Below are 5000 nucleotides of genomic sequence, written 5' to 3'. Positions count from 1 at the left end.
TTGCCTTTCCACTCGCCGCGGGGTGGGGCCGTTCCGGTGTGCGGTGGGCCGCACTTCTCCCCTAGTAGGACGTCGCGACCCGCTGGGTGCCGGCCTACGGCCCGGGTGCGCAGCCTGTCCTTCCGCGGGCCTCGGTTCGCGTCTGTTGGGCAGAGCCCCGGTGTCCTGGCTGGCTGCCCGGCGGTATATCTGGAGGAGTCGATTCGCCCCTTTGGGCGCTCGGGCTCCCGGCAAGCGCGCGCGGTTCTTCCCGGATGACGGACCTACCTGGCCCGGCCCCGGACCCGCGCCGCTGTTGGCTCGGGATGCTCTCGGGCGGAATAATCGCTCCCGTCAGCGGCGCTTCAGCTTTGGACAATTTCACGACCCGTCTTGAAACACGGACCAAGGAGTCTAACATGTGCGCGAGTCATTGGGCTGTACGAAACCTAAAGGCGTAATGAAAGTGAAGGTCTCGCCTTGCGCGGGCCGAGGGAGGATGGGGCTTCCCCGCCCTTCACGGGGCGGCGGCCTCCGCACTCCCGGGGCGTCTCGTCCTCATTGCGAGGTGAGGCGCACCTAGAGCGTACACGTTGGGACCCGAAAGATGGTGAACTATGCCTGGCCAGGACGAAGTCCGGGGAAACCCTGATGGAGGTCCGTAGCGATTCTGACGTGCAAATCGATCGTCGGAGCTGGGTATAGGGGCGAAAGACTAATCGAACCATCTAGTAGCTGGTTCCCTCCGAAGTTTCCCTCAGGATAGCTGGTGCTCGTACGAGTCTCATCCGGTAAAGCGAATGATTAGAGGCCTTGGGGCCGAAACGACCTCAACCTATTCTCAAACTTTAACTGGGTGAGATCTCCGGCTTGCTTGATATGCTGAAGCCGCGAGCAAACGACTCGGATCGGAGTGCCAAGTGGGCCACTTTTGGTAAGCAGAACTGGCGCTGTGGGATGAACCAAACGCCGAGTTAAGGCGCCCGAATCGACGCTCATGGGAAACCATGAAAGGCGTTGGTTGCTTAAGACAGCAGGACGGTGGCCATGGAAGTCGGAATCCGCTAAGGAGTGTGTAACAACTCACCTGCCGAAGCAACTAGCCCTGAAAATGGATGGCGCTGAAGCGTCGTGCCTATACTCGGCCGTCAGTCTGGCAGTCATGGCCGGTCCTTGCGGCCGGCCGCGAAGCCCTGACGAGTAGGAGGGTCGCGGCGGTGGGCGCAGAAGGGTCTGGGCGTGAGCCTGCCTGGAGCCGCCGTCGGTGCAGATCTTGGTGGTAGTAGCAAATACTCCAGCGAGGCCCTGGAGGGCTGACGCGGAGAAGGGTTTCGTGTGAACAGCCGTTGCACACGAGTCAGTCGATCCTAAGCCCTAGGAGAAATCCGATGTTGATGGGGGCCGTCATAGCATGATGCACTTTGTGCTGGCCCCCGTTGGGCGAAAGGGAATCCGGTTCCTATTCCGGAACCCGGCAGCGGAACCGATACAAGTCGGGCCCCTCTTTTAGAGATGCTCGTCGGGGTAACCCAAAAGGACCCGGAGACGCCGTCGGGAGATCGGGGAAGAGTTTTCTTTTCTGCATGAGCGTTCGAGTTCCCTGGAATCCTCTAGCAGGGAGATAGGGTTTGGAACGCGAAGAGCACCGCAGTTGCGGCGGTGTCCCGATCTTCCCCTCGGACCTTGAAAATCCGGGAGAGGGCCACGTGGAGGTGTCGCGCCGGTTCGTACCCATATCCGCAGCAGGTCTCCAAGGTGAAGAGCCTCTAGTCGATAGAATAATGTAGGTAAGGGAAGTCGGCAAATTGGATCCGTAACTTCGGGATAAGGATTGGCTCTGAGGATCGGGGCGTGTCGGGCTTGGTCGGGAAGTGGGTCAGCGCTAACGTGCCGGGCCTGGGCGAGGTGAGTGCCGTAGGGGTGCCGGTAAGTGCGGGCGTTTAGCGCGGGCGTGGTCTGCTCTCGCCGTTGGTTGGCCTCGTGCTGGCCGGCGGTGCAGGATGCGCGCGCCTGCGCGGCGTTCGCGCCCCGGTGCTTCAACCTGCGTGCAGGATCCGAGCTCGGTCCCGTGCCTTGGCCTCCCACGGATCTTCCTTGCTGCGAGGCCGCGTCCGCCTTAGCGTGCTCCTCCGGGGGCGCGCGGGTGCGCGGATTCTCTTCGGCCGCCATTCAACGATCAACTCAGAACTGGCACGGACTGGGGGAATCCGACTGTCTAATTAAAACAAAGCATTGCGATGGCCCTAGCGGGTGTTGACGCAATGTGATTTCTGCCCAGTGCTCTGAATGTCAACGTGAAGAAATTCAAGCAAGCGCGGGTAAACGGCGGGAGTAACTATGACTCTCTTAAGGTGGCCAAGTGGCGGCGGTGTGGCTGCATCCGGACTTGGCTTTTCGAAGTGCGGTCTTGATGTAGTCGTGCTGCAGCTGCGAGGTGCCTTCCTTGGGTTATAGTTACAGGGAGAGTGATGCGCAATACATGGGCCTAGCCCTCTTAGCCTCTCCTCTCCTGCGGTCTTCTCCCCTTCTCGTGGGCCCGCTGATTTTTGCAGAGTGGAAGACCGCACCAGGGGCTTGGGGGGGTTACCAGCCCCCCCTCGCATTATCCCTTTATAGTTGGGGGCAGCCGACAAGAAACAAGAGATGGTGGCCCTTCCGCTGAAGGTGCCACCCCAGCTACCCCAGCACCTATCCGGCCAACCGGCCGTAACGAAAATGCGATAGTTTGTGTAGCTCCCTTTGCTTGCAGTGAGTGCCACCGCACTTTTACCACGAAGAACGGTCTCGGGGTCCATCGCCGCCGCCAACACCCTGCGGCCGCCAACGCTGAGATCGTGACGGAGAGGCATCGCGCGAGGTGGACGGAGGAAGAAGTCCTGTCGCTCGCCAAGGCAGAGGCCGAACTGTTCCTGGAGAGGGACGCCCGGTTCTTCTTTGTAAATCAAGAACTTACCAGGATGTTCCCCGACCGAACGCTTGAGGCAATCAAGTGCCGACGGCGGCAAGCTGCCCACAAGCAGCTTGTCCGCCAATTCATGGAGGCACTTGAGATCGGTCGGGGTGAAGAGCCGGCGTCCCGCCGTGGAGCAGCGAGCTCGCTGCCTGACGCGGGCGAGGCCACTGCGCCGCCCGTCGACGCAGCCGAGGACTTCGCGGCCGACACCACCGGGCCGCCGCCGGAGGGGCCGACTGACGCCGCCATCTGGGAGCATCTGGCGGGGCTACCTGCTTCCGCCCAGCGTTTCTCTGCCCTGGATCGAGTCATTGGTCTGGGGCGGGGCACGCCGCCCGATGTCATCCTGGGCATGCTCCCGGATGCCCTTGCGTCGGTCGGGTCCAGGGGGGAGAGGTCGATCACCAGGACACAGCGGCCGCGCCAACCATCCAAGCGGCCGCCTGCCGCCCCGCCGCTGCAGAAGCGCAAGCGGCGCCGCTGGGAATACGCGCGGACACAGGACGCCTTCCGTAGGTCGCGTGCTCGTTGCGTGCGCGGCTTGCTGGACGGCACCCTGCTGCAGCCGCCACCCGACATCCCCGGTCTGCTGGACTTCTGGGCGGACCTCTTCACGAAGAAGCCGATCTCCACCGCCGGCTTCATCCGTGACCGCCTTCTCCCGCACTCGGAGCCTGTCGCTCCTGAGTGCCTATGGGGGCCGGTCACACGTGAGGAGGTCGCTGCTGCCTTGCCGCCCAGGGGATCGGCAGCCGGGCCGGACGGCCTGACTCCAGCGGAGCTGCGGCGCCTGCCGCATGAAGTCCTGGTGAAACTCTTGAACCTCTTCCTCCTGGCCCGCGCCCTCCCCGAGCGTCTGCTTCGCGCCCGGACGTCACTTCTCCCCAAAACGGCTGCACCAACATCCCCCGCTGACTTTCGCCCCATTACGGTCTGCTCGGTGTTGGCGCGGACCTTTCACAAGGTTCTCGCGTCACGCCTGATGCGTGCATGTGCTGTGGACGAACGTCAGCGGGCATTCATCCCCCGGGATGGGATGTTGGAAAACACCTTCATCTTGGACACTGCTCTCACCGACGCAGTCCGCTCCTGTCGCTCTGTTTTTGTGGCATCGATCGACGTCTCTAAAGCGTTCGATTCGGTGGACCATGCCGCCCTCCGCCCCGTGCTGAGGGCTCATGGCCTGCCGGATTGCTTTATTGAGTACGTCGAAAGGTGTTACGAGGGTAGCACGACGGTGATAGCGGGCGGCGCCGACGTGGGCGTGCCCCTGCAGCCAGCTAGGGGTGTGCGTCAGGGTGACCCCCTCTCCCCCCTCCTTTTCAATTTTGCGGTGGACTATGTTTTGAGTCAACTTCCCTCCCACATCGGAGCTCGGTTCCTTGGTCGCAGAGTTAACGCTGCGGCCTTCGCAGATGACGTCCTGCTTTTTGCATCGACCGCGAGGGGATTGCAGTCCCTCATCGACGCAGCCGTCGCAGCCCTCGCCCATCTGGGGCTGCAGATCAACGCCCGGAAGTGTTTCACCCTCGCCTTAGTCGCGTCTGGGCGCGACAAGAAGGTGAAGGTCGACGCCGACGTTACCTTCAAAGCGGGCAACGCCACCGTGCCCGCCCTACGTGTGGGTGAAACCTTCCGGTACCTGGGACTGCAATTCTCCACCGCTGGTCGCTGCGTTTTCAACCCACGACGCCACCTGGTGGAGCAGCTGGACGTCATCTCCCGAGCTCCGCTCAAGCCGCAACAGCGCCTCCACGCCCTCACCACCGTACTTCTGCCTGGCCTGTACCATGGGCTGGCCCTCAGCCGCACCCGAGTGGGTGCGTTGAAAGCGGCAGATGTGACCATCCGTGCCGCCGTCAGGAGATGGTTCCGCCTTCCGGCGGACACTCCCCTGGGCTACTTCCACGCTCCTGTAGCCCAGGGAGGCCTCGGCATCCCATCATGCCGATGGATGGGGCCAACACTTCGCCGGTCCCGTCTCCTGGCGCTGAAGAGGATTGGGCCAGCCGCCGACGGTGCAGGCCGGGACGAGGTGCAGCGTGAGATTGAGGCGCTGGAGCGGCAT

General features: G+C 62.7%; 1 pseudogene; it reads left to right on the top strand.

Moving 5' to 3' along the window:
- The window catches only part of LOC124621132, a 7963-nt pseudogene that overhangs the window by 554 nt on the left and 2409 nt on the right, over positions 1–5000 (top strand).

The sequence above is a fragment of the Schistocerca americana genome, chromosome 6, assembly GCF_021461395.2.
Source record: "Schistocerca americana isolate TAMUIC-IGC-003095 chromosome 6, iqSchAmer2.1, whole genome shotgun sequence".
Taxonomy (NCBI): domain Eukaryota; kingdom Metazoa; phylum Arthropoda; class Insecta; order Orthoptera; family Acrididae; genus Schistocerca; species Schistocerca americana.
This window is presented reverse-complemented; position numbering and strand designations above follow the sequence as displayed.